The sequence below is a fragment of the Cryptotermes secundus genome, unplaced genomic scaffold (assembly GCF_002891405.2).
Source record: "Cryptotermes secundus unplaced genomic scaffold, Csec_1.0 scaffold1105, whole genome shotgun sequence".
NCBI lineage: Eukaryota > Metazoa > Arthropoda > Insecta > Blattodea > Kalotermitidae > Cryptotermes > Cryptotermes secundus.
In genome coordinates this window covers 1744684-1760270 of record NW_019718631.1, presented here as the reverse complement: position 1 = coordinate 1760270, position 15587 = coordinate 1744684, and the positions used below count along the sequence as shown (strand labels likewise).

At 44.5% G+C, this 15587-nt stretch overlaps 1 protein-coding gene across 1 annotated transcript in view; it reads left to right on the top strand.

Annotated features, from left to right (window-relative positions):
- The window catches only part of LOC111862823, a 244110-nt gene that overhangs the window by 214541 nt on the left and 13982 nt on the right, over positions 1-15587 (top strand). The gene's annotated exons all lie outside the window — the stretch shown is intronic.

Genomic DNA, 15587 nt, shown 5'->3' with positions numbered 1-15587 from the left:
AGTCCATTATTTAAATTAGAAACAGTGGATCAGTTAACGTATTAATTGACTAACAATTCTTATACATTATCTGCACTTTCCCTTATTCTCTTTTAATATGAATACATGAACTGCAGTCCTAGTTTAGTTATTTGGACCACTATAGAAGTTACTGCCGCAAAGCAAGTGGAATGTGCAAGTAAATGTAGTTTCCGAACACCCTCAGAAGCAACGTAATGTGGACAGATGCTTCCGAAAAAATTAACATGGATCCTACGTTGGACTACAGTAATGTCATGGGATGAAGGAAATAAGAAATACATAAAATATTTCGGTGGGAAACCCGTTTCGTAAGCGACCACTTATAGAGACCCAAAAGGAGAAAGAAGAATATGAAGCCGGATATTTGAGAAATAAGTCACACTGGAGATATCTACCTTCTGGGTTATAACGCCGTATAGCCCGTTGAAAGTCAATCAACGTTTCAGAGGAACATCGCCTCCATCTTCAGGGTCTTCAGAGCTGTTCTGTTTGCAACTTGCTACACGCTGGTTTCTTGCCTGGCTTATTCTTGGACCCAGAAGATTGAGGGGATATATTCCTCCGAAACTTCGGGTGACTTTCAACAGATTACACGGCGTTATATCCCAGAAGATGGTACTTTTCATGACCACCGATGTGAGGACCTCAAATCCTGCAAGTCTGAGTGGACTAATATATGGGTTATGTCCATTCCCGGGCTTGGGTGTTAGCGGTGATGAACCTTTGGATTCTGCTGCAACGGGGGTACATATCCTTATATTTTCATCGTTGGTTAACTGTTACAAACAAAAGTCATGTATAAGATGCAGATTTTAAGAACAGAATTATGACCTACTCTTGCCGGCGTTTAAGACCTCTGGCTTAGAGCTTAATTAAATACGAACCGGTTTTAACTGACTTAGGTTTCGGTCGAAGAGGCTTTTGTGGTGGATGGTGATGGTCATTCGGATTATGACGGTGCATATTAGAACTGTAGTTCTGCTGCAGCGTCCCCCAGTCTGTGATCTCGTTCCACTTTACCCCCCATCACTGGATAATGCTTCTAGTCTCTATCTAACCTAGCTTTCGGCCTGCGANCCCCCCACGCCCAACGGTAGAGGCGACGCAGTTTCGTGTGTGGAGATTTGGCAGGGGGTCAGGCTTCAACAGAATATCGGGATACGAACCAGGAGAGATGTTCGAGGAGGGAACAAACCAAGAAGACCTCTTGCTGAGGGGACAGAAAAATCTGTAGAAGAGAGGAAAAAAGGATGAAGAAAGCCACAGAGGCACTGAAATTCAGAACCACACACACACGGCTTGTGTTGACTACCTCCGAGAGACAGAGAAAGAGAAAGAAAGAAAGAGAAAGAGGAACCGTGCCATGCGCAGAATGAAGCCGCGGCGTTTCGAGAGAATGTTCACCCCGAGAGGAGAGTTCCCATTGGCTGAGCTAATAAAGGCATTTCAGGACGTTAGAGGACATTGGGGTCACACATACAAAGATTTCGCGAGTATAGGCGAGCTGCTATTGGCCAGCCGGGCCTCCACATGACCTTTTTAAAGCGGACGAGGAGAAAGAGAGAGTTGCATTTTCTCTTTTATTTTGTCTAATCTTTGTGTGGCGTGTGTGTGTGTATGGGGGGGAGACTTTTTGCAAAATGCCCACGCGTCTCTGCTATTCTGCGTGTGAATCACTATACTTGTGACGTTTCGCAAACGAACACGCGTCATACAGTTTCTTGGAAACTTTCTCGGAAGAGATCCGCGCGCCGGTCTTCATCGATCGTATCCGTTCTGGCGGCAGGACTCCCCGTCAGTTGTGAACCACGACTCGCACTGTGAAGTGCGATGATTGTGACTGGTGACACGGTGATGCATTCAGGCCGGCCTGCACGTGTCGGGTGTGTTCCTGTGTACCGTTTCGTTTATCTCAAGGTAAGATTACGAACGGCGTGAAAATATTCGTGCAACGTGGTGTGTGGTTCGGTTACAGCTCTGCAGTCTGGTGTAGCGAAATGAAGACAAGATTCTCGAACTGTGATGATAGGAGACCAGTGGCACCATTCCGCTCTGGCGGCATTGCGCTGTACCCAGTAGTGCAAGTATGATTTCCCTTTAAAAATAACTAACTACGGTTTAAGGCACAGATTCACAAATCAAGTTTTCTGTTGATATAACTGTTGGTTACTCTGTCAAACAAAACAAAAAACAAACTCCGTGGTTTTAGTCCGTAAGAGAACTATACTGATCCAGAGGTCCCGGGTTCGATTCCCGGCGCTGTCAGATTTTATGAGAAGTAGTGGGTCTGGAACGGTGTCCACTCAGCATCGCGAGTATAATTGAGGAGCTCTTTCAAGGAAATAGCGGTTCCGGTCTAGAAAACCGAGATTAACGGCCGTGGGCATTCGTTGCACTGACCATGTGACATCTATCTATTCGCTAATGTTGGCATTAACTTCGACGACAAGCAGCGGTCGCTCTGTCACCATGGAAGTATCTACTGGAAACACGTTACAATACATTGTGGCAGAACGAAAACGTTTCTCCCCCTCAGACCATTCCAGACAGAGGGGAGAGGAAGTGTAACCGCTCACTTCCTTTGTGCCCTTTTCGTTGTGCGCCACTCTTTCACCTATCACTTCTTTGGGTTCTTTTTGGTAGTCGGTAGAGTTGAGTTCCTATCCCAGGGTCTTATAAGGGTCTGGCTCGGACAGGGCAGGAGGAACCCTTCACTACAATTTCACACACACACTCTCTACAACCGTTGCACTTAATGGTCATTTAATCTCGTTCAGCACACTAAATACAACTGAATTCATTAATACATTTACTTTGGACTTTTCTTATACTGCTCTACGGAAGGGCCGTAGTTGTAAATTTAGTGTCCGACTTGGCCGAAAGTTGTGTCCAGACTCCTCGAGGTGGAATGCCCTCTCTCTGAATTCTGAGGTCCACGAACCCCAGACTCCAAGAGAAATCCACTCCTCCACTTCTGCCATTGGTTAATTCTTCAAACTAGGAGGTTCCCTAAATTTTGAATTCCCAATCATGTTGCTCTGCTATGTGATTCTGGCAGATGCTGACCTGACGCTAAGGATGACAGCCCCTTGATGCATTACAGTCAGGGTGTGAGGCTCCGGCCGTCCCACTTCTAAGTTATCGCTGTCCCAAGCTGTCAGCTCTCATTTTCTCAAAGCCTTTCCGACGTTGCTGAAACTGCCAGAATTCCAGGAAAGTACCAGATGTTACTTCCTGTTCACATAGCAAAACTTGAACTATGTCCCTTCCGCGTGTAAGAGCTAGCTATCTGCCGGATCTCTTTGTTTGTAATTTAGTAATCTTAATCTAATACATGTTTAATTTATGCACAACAGTTCTCCAATCAAATGAACGGTTACAGAAGATTGAACTTGTAATCGCCCCCCCCTCCTTCTATATGCGGATCTGGCTGGACCTCAGCTGGATTTGAGGTTCTCACAGCAGTAACTGTGGCCAGTATTTCGCCCACCTTTATCGGGCTATATGGGGTCGCAATACTCTTCAGTTATAAACCTAATTCCTCACCTGTTAAATTGATGTTTGACGTATGACTGGTAGGTTTAATGCGAACATTCTAGGAATTCTAAAAAATAAACTCATTTTCTGAGATGATTTGAGGGGCAAACAACATTCAGCCTTTCCATCGCTTGATATGCTAGGTTTGACAAGTGATGTGTGATGTATTGGTTTTGAAAAGCAACATTCATGTCGAATTTGTGAATCTGTTTTGTAGGTCCATAATGTAACGGTTAACTTCTCCTTTTGTCTAGGCAGTCCACCATGAAGGCTTATAGGTAAACCTTCAGGACGGTTTGGAGGTAATAGGTCAGCTTCATCTTCTGGCCGCTTTACCCCCCCAGGAGGATTATGTAAATCCCTTCCGTAATTTCTCCCGAGATTTCTAGGCATGCTAAGCTGATGGGCAGAATGCGATCGGAACATGACTTTTATGAGCTGTTACTGGAATTACCTGTCGTAACTCTGCCCTACAGACCAACTTTCATTTCATATCGTCATATACGAGTACATCTGCTTTTTCGTTACTAAGTCTACATTTAGGAAACACTTTACAGTCATCTGCCGCGTAACGTACTCGGATTAGTGCCTTAGTTACGCTAAGTATACCCAACACAAACATAACGCTAACTAAGCTAACCTGTCACTGAATTTAGATTTCTTAGAGACAACGCATTTTTTTATTGCTAGTAGGGTGGGCTAAGTCCCTTGTACTGCGGCCACTTCTGGCCTACTGTACCAGCCCATAATGATAGGTGAGGGTGAATGTGGAGCAATTGGAGGAATGAAGATTGGCAGGGGAAACCGAAGTACTCGGAGAAAACCCGCCCAAGCGCCACCTTGTCCACCACAAATCCCACTTGACCAGACCCGGGACTGAACCCGGCCGCCGCGGTGGGTAGCCAACGACTAACCGCTTGCGCCATGCCTATGTTCTTGTCGCATTGCTGTATAAACTGGGCCACTGCCTAATATACGTAAATGTAATATCCTCGCAGCCGGTCACGGAAGCCGAGCGGTCTAAGGCATGCACTGTCTTCGCTCCCTGGGAAGCCGGGATCGTGGGTACGAATCCCACTCAGGGCATGGATGTTTTTGTGCGTTTTTCTGTGTTTGTGTACAGGTAGAAGCCTTGCGACGAGCTGATCACCCGCCCAAGGAGTACCGTATGCCTAAGATCTAGTAAAGCGAAGTGAAAACGGAGAGTTTCATGGAGGTAGGCCTAGGCCCAAATGAGGGATGTAGCGCCAATGGGGAAAAAAATATCCTCGCAAACAGATAGGACTGTTAATGAGTGCTGCCAACCGACAAAAATATATTTCTGTCCAAACGAAGTTTCATATTCTTTTATATAGTCGGACACGTGGCATATTGCATGTGTGTTGTGCTGATACGACTGAAATAAACGCGGTCTCGCATATTTGTGCGTGAATGAACGCGCGCAGTTGAGAGCGCGTGTGCGTGTGCTTCGCCTCTCACTTGCACACGGTTTCCGTTTCGTGTTGGCAGAAATGTGCCGATGGCCCAAATTTTCGTTTTCGACCCAAATGCGACTTCGCAGATATGCCGTGGAATGTTATGAGCAGCGTGTCAGTTCATTAGTGTTATTGTACAAGACGTTTCATTCACTGGATGAGCTATCAGGGTAGGATGTTTTTCTGGTGTTACCTGTGCATGTCTAAGTTTAAAGCTTTTTGACGATGATGTGACATTTTTTGTTTCAGTTATTATGGTGAACCCTTCCAATATACAGTTACATTTATTTTCACTTCATGGATCCAATTATCTCCGTGTAGGGCTGGATATAAAACATGTCACACATTTCAAAATCATCATGACTACACATCATATGCCTTTGGTCCAATAAAATATATAATCAGGCCTCACGCAGACAGCACAAGTTGTCATGACAACACACTCATCACCAGAGTTTATTAAAATCACGTTTGGGAAATTGGTTAAGTGTTCAGGTGGACAGAATACGAAAGCAAACCTGCTGTTGGACATGTTGGTTGGGGGTCCTTCGTTTGAGAGTACTCCTGCCGAGGAAGCCAACAGAATAGGTTTTCTTTCGTATCACGTTCACCTGAAGACTGAAATACAAGAAATTTATGAAACGTAATAGGTAAAGGTAAAGCTAGAGTTTTTTTAGTGATACGATGTCGTACGAGTACATAATACACGTACTTAGAGGAGCCTGATGTGATACCGTTGTTCGGAATGTTCATTCCCCAAACAAGATAAAATTGGTATGAATAGCAGCTTCTGCTAGGCACTAGAACGTGTATTCGGCAAGTCTCCCAAATACCATGCGACAATATTGTTAGGAGATTTCGATGCAAAAGTAGGTAGGCAAGACATTTTCAAACAAACAGTTGGGAGTGAGAGTTTACACGAAATTAGCAATGATATTGCCATATCAAAAAATCTGACTGCCAAAAGTACAATGTTCCCACATCATAACATTCATAAATTTACTTCAACGTCTCCTGATGGAAAGACTCACAATAAAATTGACTGTATTTTGATAGATAGGAGGCTGCAGTCAAGTGTACTTCATGTAAGGTTCTCACGGTCTCTCCGCTTGCAGATTTCTTATATTTTTTCTTCTACCCTGAAGATGGAGGCGATACGTTCCTCCGAAACGTCGGTTAACACCATGTATACACGGTGCCAAATCCCAGAAGACTACTTTCTTCAAGTGTACTTCATGTCCGATCCTTGAGGGCAGCAGATTATGATAATGACCACTATCTGGTGGTGATAAAAGTTAGGGAGAGACTGGCATTGAGTAAACGAACAACGTATAGAGTTTATATGGAGAGGTTCAAACTCAAGAAATTAATCGAGGTAGAGGGTAAAGAGCAGTATCGTGTTGAAATCTCAAGTAGGTTCGCAGCTTTGGAAAACTTAGACGCTGGGGTGGATATTAATAGGGCTTTGGAAACTATTACAGTATACAAATTTCAGCCAGAGAGAGTCTAGGTTATTATGAAGTGAAGAAACATAAGCCATGTTTCGACGAAGGATCCTCAAAATTTAAGGGAGGAACATAGACTGAGGGTGTTTGAGAACAGGGTGTTGAGAATGTTTGGACCGAAGAGAGATTAAATGACAGGAGGTTGGAGAAAACTGCATAATGAGGAGCTTCATAACTTGTACTCTTCTCCAAGTATAATTAGAATGATCAAGTGAAGGAGGATGAGGTTGGCAGGGCATGTAGCACGAATGGGGAAGAAAAGGAACGCATATAGGATATTGGTGGGAATGCCAGAAGAAAAGAGATCACTAGGAACACCAAGATGTAGGTGGGGATAATATTAAAACGGATCTTACAGAGGTAGAATTGGGTTGTATGGACTGGATTAGTACGGCTTATGATAAGGACCAGTGCAGGGTTCTTGTGAACACGGTAATGAATCCTCGGGTTCCATACAATGTTGGGAAGTTCTTGAGTAGCTGCACAACTGGCGGCTTCTCAACAGGGGCTCAGCTCCATGAAGTTAGGTAGTTATTCCAATGATTTGAATCCTTCGAACGATTCAGTACAAATAGTACATTTAGACTGAACTTGCTAGTGTTATGTTATATTTTAGTGTCCTGTTGCACTGATTTATGTCCATGATTTATTCTCACCGTCTTACAGTGCATACATTTATTCACCTTACTCTTCTCTCTTGCACTACATGTTTCAGCACTAAAGTGCCATATCCAGGTGCTTTTCGATGTACGTCGAACTAGAGTGGACCACAATGGAGAATACAACCTTCAGTGTAGGCCAGTGAGAAGCTTTCACATGCATATGATATTATAGCGTGTAGACTCGTTGCTAGGCAGCCACCAGCGCTCCAATGGACTGGCTGAGTAGCGATCACATGGGAACTCCAACAGACACGAACGCGACAATGGTACAGCAACAGAGAGACGGATGTTCTTCACTCGTTGCGTGCAAAGCGGTTATAAAGAGGCCAACTGAAACAAGACTAGTCAGAAGGGAGCCGCGATTCGGAGAGGACTTGAGCCCGGAGGCAGTGGAATAGCTCTCGTTAGAAACTGTTACCAGGAAACGACTAGTAACAGACTGAGAATACTAGACTGTGTTCTGTAGTGAACTGTAAAGTATGGAAGTAGGCCTCCGTTTCGGCCTCCACCCTTTCTTAGTTGCCTTTCATTTCTCTTTGAATGGTTAGCAGGCCTTATGTTACTCGCTCCATTTTTCTAGTGTGACGATAGAGCGATCTACTGCCGTCTCCAATCGAACAATTCAGTCAGTTAATCCAGTCCTGTCCCACTTCTGACACCAGTTGCTACGTGTCTCCTGATTCGTCCATCATCCAGCCAGCCTAGTCACTATACTGACTTCAGTTATCCCGGCTCCTTTACACAAACCTGTATTTAAAGAAGTCCAATAAAAAGGGACAGCCTGCGGATCGTAGGTTGCCGCACCAATTTTAAACACTTCCTTGAATTGCTAAAGACGTGAAACATGACCTCAGTTTCGCCTCGTCGCCATGTTTATAATTTTCATGAAAGTGATGAAGTTTGATGCAAAATTTGTTAAAAGTAAGTATCCAGTATGCTTTCACATTTTATCAGTAGCTGCCACATGCAAACACAGTACCTATGTATATATCCAAAATAAATTACATAAATAAACCGCTTGCAGAGGAATAGGGAGAGAGAGTCGTCTCCTCCTCTAATGTCCTGCATCAAAATTTATTGGAGGGACTGAGTAAAATCGCGGAAGGTCTCATGATATTCGGTCTCGTGGCCTAGATTCAAACCAAAGACTTCCTATTACGAAGTAGGAATTCTGATCCATTCGACTGCGACATTTGGATTTACACATACTTTGTTTCAAATTAGTCATCTGTCTAGAAATTCCATGAAGACTGTAGGTCAAGAATCATTTCATTTAAACTCAAACTGAAGAAAACACTTACTAAGAAGACTGCTATTCTTAACTGGTTCAGGTCTTCAAGAAACGATCTTGTGACATTTCCTTCTGCAATACTTAGAAAAGGAGAATGATGGGGACTTCTTTCAGGAACTTCATTCAATTCTTTGAAAAACTATTCTGTGTCTTAGCAGATACATCTGTCCCAGTGGAATGAGTTCAGATGAATCACAACTGCTAGGAACAGCAATAGGGCTACAGGCAGCTTATAGATGGATGCAGGCCTCGTAACGAATATCGAATGCCTTCTTGCATGGGCCTACACGATGTGGCGTCTCATTTTCGGAGCTTAGTTCACGATGCCATTTTGTGCGGCTCTGAACTTACAGTTTGGTAACTGAATATTACAGGATTGTATTTATGACAAGGAGTCGCCAAAATGCAGGGGAAAATCATGACACAAAGATAGGAAACAGATGTTATTGAAATGTGGCACAGTTCAGATATTTGGGAACAACGATAACAGATCAAAACCTGATTCGGGAGGAAATTAAGAGGCGATTGAACTCGGGTAACGCTTGCTACCATTAAGTCCAGAGCCTTTTGTTTTCTCGTCTGCTGTCCAAAAACACAGAATTAGAATATACAAAACTATAATTTTGCCTGTGGTTCTGTATGGGTGTCAAATTTGGTCTCTGACATTAAGGGAGGGACATAGACTGTGGGGGTGTTTGAGAACAGGGTGTTGAGCAGAATATTTGGACTGAAGAGAGATGAAGTGACAGGAGGTTGAAGAAAACTGCATAATGAGGAGCTTCGTAACTTGTACTCTTCTCCAAGTACGTGGGTCACTTCAAAATCATGGCAACATAATTTTTCCGAAATTTCGAAAGCTCCGACCGGAATTTCCAAATTTGCCGCTGAGAGACAGCAACGTCTGATTTCTAATGATGCCGCTAGATGATGCGGAAATCGAAGGACAACGAAGCGAGTCCAGCGCGAAGTCAGTGTGATCATAACCTTCGGCGAGAATGAACGTTAGCCGGCTGGAACAGCGTTGTTTCGTGAAAATAGCAGTGCTTCGCGGCAGAAATGCGACTGAATGTCACTCAGAGCTTGTGGAAGCTCTGGGTGATCGTGCTCTACCCTACAGAACTGTTGCAAGGGGGATAGAAGCATTCCAACGTGGAAGAGAAGCAAGTGCCGACTTGCAACGTAGTGGACGCCCTGTGTCCGTTCGTACCGATGTTTCTCGTGCCGTGATCGCCCGGTGCATGGAGGAAGATAGGCGCTGGCCTCTGAAGGAGTTACAGAGACCAGGCAACTGTGCATCGAATCTTACGGAAAGACCTACACATGCGGCAGATTGCAGCGAATTGGGTGCCACACGAATTAAACGAGGTTCAAAAGTGGACACGTTCTGAAGCAAGTCGTGTGAACCTCGAACGATATGAAATTGAAGGAGACAAATTCTTGAATCGGATAATTTCCATCGATGAAACATGAAACATTGAATTTTTGGAGGATTAAAGAATAAAAGAAAGAAAAAAAAACAGCCGTTCTGTAATGTGCAATTTTTCTTGCCTACTATACCTACGCCCCTTCACATCTAACTAAGCCAATCGGAGGGATATATCATGCCCTTTCATAAGTATATTTTGAACTTTCTTCACTGTAACGTGTTTGCCCCCCCCAAAAATTAGTTGCCATGACTTTTGAAGTAACCGACGTATAATTAGAATGGTAAAGTCAAGGAGGATGAGGTGGGCAGGGCATGTAGCATGTATGGGGGAGACGAGGAATGCATATAGGATATTGGTGGGAAAGCCGGAAGGAAGGAGACGACTGGGAAGACCAAGGCGTAGGTGGGTGAACAATATTAAAATGGATCATAGAGAGATAGGATTTGATGGTATGGATTGGATTTATCTGGCTGAGGATAGGGACCAGTGAACCTTCGGGTTCCATAAAATGCTGGGAAATTCTTGAATAGCTGCAGAATTGGCGGCTCCTCAAGACGGGCTTAGCTCCACGAGTAAGTAAATCTCAGCATTCTGCCCACAGAGGGCATTTCTGTGTTTCGTGTGGTTCTCACAATAACCGGTGCTTCTTACACTAAACAGCATTAACTGAATTTTTATATGCCATTTAGAAGAAAGTGGGTTTTTCAGGAGTTCAGGCGAATACTGGGATACTGTACTGAAATATTCCATATCCGCTTCCCAATTTCTCCATTTGCCGCCAGTAACTTCTGCAGTTGATACCTAATATTTTCCAGGAACAACGTTACTCATCAGCACTCCCACCCAGCAGCCGAGGTGGGTGTAACTAAATATTCACTTCCGGTTCAAAGACTGTTACGTTCTTTGGAAGTGAGAGTATAGAATGGGAGGGGGGACAGCTAGAGTCTGAGTAATTCATGTCCGTACTAAGAATTGATTTAACAGTAAAAGTGAAGGGGTTATTTCAAATTTCTCGATTTGTATTGCAAAGATACAAAGGGACTATTCACTGTAGAAAGGTTTCATTTCACTGACATTATTAGGTAAGTCAGAGTTGAAGAGCTGGATGTTGCTGAAGGAGATAGGCAAACTTCGATTAGTCTACTTTCTTTCCTCGAGAGAAAACAGAAGACCGTGCTGTCCGGGTATTTGCTTCGATCATTCGCCGTCTTACGTGCAACACCACGCCCCACAAAACTTATCACCTTTACTAGTTTAAATTTTCTTTAGTTTTAAATGCGCTACATGTTTGGGCCAACATAGCCATCATCGAACCCGGAACCTCTGGATCTGTAGCCAGCAACTAGACCACAGAGGCGGTCTGACGAACACCGTACCGTACTAAAAGTTGCATATTTTTCCGATCATGAACACATGAACTTCAGGAATCTGCATTGGCCGGCGTTAATGTTGCTCCCACCTCGCAAGTTTGCATGGCCGCATGTCAGGGTGTTCGCGACGGGGAAGACTGGTTTCCAATATCGTGATGTCGGTACCTAGTTTGGCAAACACCGGTTACTGAGCTTTCAGTCGTATTCGCCTGTGTATAATCAGGGGCTGATAAACGAACAAACACCCACTTAGATCGCTAACGTAATTCCGAAAAGTGTTATCCTCAAAGGACTAAACCAACAGAAGTTGTATAAGCACTTTTTTTATGTAATTACGCGTTCGTTTCGTGAGATGAAAAACTGGAAAACCTTAATGTGGAATGGGGTCTGTCCTTGATCCAATAGGCTTGTCAGCGGATCTCAAGGTAAAACAATTTTCATGGCATTTATTCTGACTATTCGTAGTATGGCGGAGTCTGAAGCGATATTTTTGGATTTGCTGGTCCACTAAGTGGTGTCACACCACTTGAAAGACACCAAACTCTTGTCTGTGTCCGTTCCCGATGGCCTGTTTCTATCAGTCTGTCATCATCATAGACAGCAATAAGAAGAGGTACGGAGTTTTCTGAGAAGTGTTCTGAAGAATATTCAGTTGTTACGGAACCCGAAGGTTCACTGCCGTCATATCACCAAAAACCACCTCTGGGTCCTATATAAAACCAGTTCGCATACTGTGAAACTACCAAATTACTCATATTTTCTAACCAACATTCCCCCACATTACTTACATCAGTGCTATTCCGTAGCCTGTAGTCCACAAGCGAACTATACCGACCGAGCGACCGCCGCTTGTCGGCGAAGTTACTGCCAACTTTAGCGGATAGAGGGTGTCGCGTGGTCAGCGCAACGGATTCCCACGGCCGTTAATCTCAGTTTTATAGACCGGAGCCGCTATTTCCTTGAAATAGCTCATCAGTTATCCTCACGAGGCTGAGTGGACCCTGTTCCAGACCCACTACTATTAGAAAATCAGGTAGCGCCGGGAATCAAACCCGGGACCTCTGACCACTAGACCACAGAGGCGGTCACGTCAGTGCTACATGCCCCTCATATGAACTTGCATGAACCAACCATCGTAACGACATTACATCATGCCAAGGCCTCGCCGTGTGCGTTTCTCCGTTCCCGTTTGGTCCGTCTCCCTTACAGATTAAAGTAAAAAATATTCCCTGTGCATGAGGGCATAAAGGGAACATGGAAATAGATATCCATGTATTTTTCATGTCGGAACAGATTGGGAGTGGTCATCGTGACAGTCCCGGAGAAGTATTTGAATTAGGGCGAGGGCACACCAAGGAAACTGGCAATCGCAACGCGACCGTAATTTCCGAGAATTGTTATCTGAGTTGAACACATGTTACTGGAAGGATCAGCGCAAACTGAGGAAACTGCCTTGCCGTTTCCTCAATTTGCGCTTCTCCGTCCAGTAACATGTGTTCAACTCAGATAACAATTCTCGGAAATTACGGTTGCGTTGCGGTTGCCAGTTTCCTTGGTGTGCCCTCGCCCTAAGAAGCTCTAGGAGTCGCAGAGGTGATATAGACTTCGTGTTTATGTGAAGAATTCATTCTGCAGCGAATCGAACCCCAGTCGTCCGGTCCTTGACCAGTAACTTGCCACTAGACAGGTGTTGTGGGACAATGGGAAACCCTGATACGCGGCACAGCCCTTTTTAAGTCCTTCCCTATCTACATGTTCATTCCCAAGCGTCGGGAAACTCATGAGTTGTCGCAGAACGAATGTTTACGTCCACGCTGAATGCAAAAATTTGTTATGTGCAACTCGTATGGCTTCTCATGTCAGGTAAAAATAAGCCTTTAAATATGGATTAACGTGTACAAATAGAAGCTGATGTCAGTGCATGAGGATTGCAGTCCACCCGGGAAGGCCGTCGATACCGTCATCCTGGACTGAATGAGGCGATTAATAATATCAGGGGCACGAGAGCAACGTTGCTACAAACCAAACTCCGTGGTTTTAGTCCACAAGCGAACTATACCGACCGAACTACCGCCGCTTGTTTGCGAAGTTAGTGCCAACTTTAGCGGATAGGGAGTGTTGCGTGGTCAGCGCAACGGTTCCCCACGGTCGTTAATTTCGGGTTTCTAGACCGGAGCCTCTATTTCCTTGAAGTAGCTCCTCACGAGGCTGACTGGACCCCGTTTCAGACCCACTACTTCTCAGAAAATCTGGTAACGCCGGGAATCGAACCCTGACCTCGAATCTGCAGCCAGGAAGTCTGACCACTAGACCACAGAGGCGGTCAGTCACGTTAAATGAAACTGTAATTAAGTTCTTCCCTTAAAGTACGACACCACATTTTACATTTACTTACTTACTTACTCATGGAGCTGAGCCCTTCTGGAGGAGCCGCCAATTCTGCAGCTACTCAAGAATTTTCCAGCATTTAATGGCACCCGAAGTTTCATTAACGTGTTCACAACAGCCCTCCACTGGTCCCTATCCTGAGCCAGATCTATCCAATCCATACCATCCCATCCTATCTCTGTGAGATCCAGTCTAATATTGTCCACCCACCTACGCTTTGATCTTCCCTGTGGTCTCTTTCCTTCTGGCTTTCCCACCAATATCCTATACGCATTCCTCGTCTCCCCCATTCGTGCTACATGTCCTGCCCAACTCATCCTCCTTGATTTGATCATTCTAATTATACTTGGAGAAGAGTACAAGTTATGAAGCTCCTCATTATGCAGTTTTCTTCAACCTCATGTCACCACATTACATACTCGAAAAAAATTGTTAGGTTTTGAGGTTCTCACCGCGGTGGGTATGAAGAGTTATATCTTCTGGGATAATAACGCCGTGTATTCCGTTGAAAGTCATCCGACGTAGCAGACATGGTCTCTCCTCCACGCCGGTCTCTTGCTTGGCATATTCTTCTGAAACGGTGGTCGACTTTCAACGGACTACACGGCGTTATATCCCAGAAGAATGAACTCTTTGTAGAATTAATCTCCAGTGCGTGGGGTTACAATTTCAGAAAATAACTGGACCTACGAGGGCAAGAATTATTGAGAAATTCAGAGCACTACATAAAGATGAATTATGTAATTTATACAGGTTACCTAGGGTGCCGAAATAACTGTTTCTGTGGACTTGGAATGTAGCTTTGGTGGGGAATCTACCGGGAAAACCACCACTAAGAAGACCGAGAAAGAAATGGAAGAACAATAGCAAGATGAATTTCAGAGAAGTGGGATGAGAAGTTGATGACTGTCACCTGATCGTGCCCAGTGGTGGCATCATCCGCGTATAATGCAAGCCTCATGTCTGTCGCATACTTAACATACAGTGTATATGTGACATGACACCTGAATGCAGGAATAGGGGGCCAAGAAAAATCGTCCACTGCTAAGCAACAGCCGGTAAAAACGTTTCCACATCAACCAAAACACGCTCCCGCGTCAGCAATACCCGGGCCGTCACTAGGCAACCAAGTTTGAATGTGCTGGCGAGGACCAGCACTAATTCACCCGATCTACCTACTTAATTGTGAGTCAGTCAGCAGCCAGCAAGGACGTGAGCACGAAACGAGAGAAATCCCCATTGTCAGAACGACTAGTGAAACCTAACAGAGTGAGAAGCTAGAGTGCGTGCTGTAGTGACTTTATAGTGTACAGTAGTGAGTGTGTCATAATCATTTGTAGTTACAAAGTTATAATCGTTCAATAGATACAGTTATTAATACAGACCCCTTGTCAGTCACTAACACGTGACGATACGAGGGAGAGTCAATAAATAGGTCACAAATGGATATAAAACGTAAAACATGTGATATTCAAACCCGGGAAAAACATTTATTTCTCACCCACACTGATACACTTGCCCCATCGCTTTATCAGTTCGTCGAAGCCCTCAGCATACTCGTAGAAGTCTTTTGACTGTTGTCTCACGTCCGCACCTCCGTTTCAACCTCGTCATCAGCGTATCGCGTGCTACCACAATGGTTTTTTAGGGGACCAAACAGATGGATGTCACTAGGGTCCAAGTCCGGGCTGTAAGACGGATGTGCAGGAATTTCCCACTGTAGTTCTTGGATTCTCATGATGAAGCAGTACCCCTCTTGCCAGTTGACCTTGAATTCTTCTACGAATTTCATCCTGAAGCTTCAGCAGAACTTCACGTTACGAACCAGAATTCACATTTTCATCATGCTTCTGAAAAGGGGCTAACAGTACTCCCTCAGAATCCCCAAATACGGTAAGCATAACCTTCCAA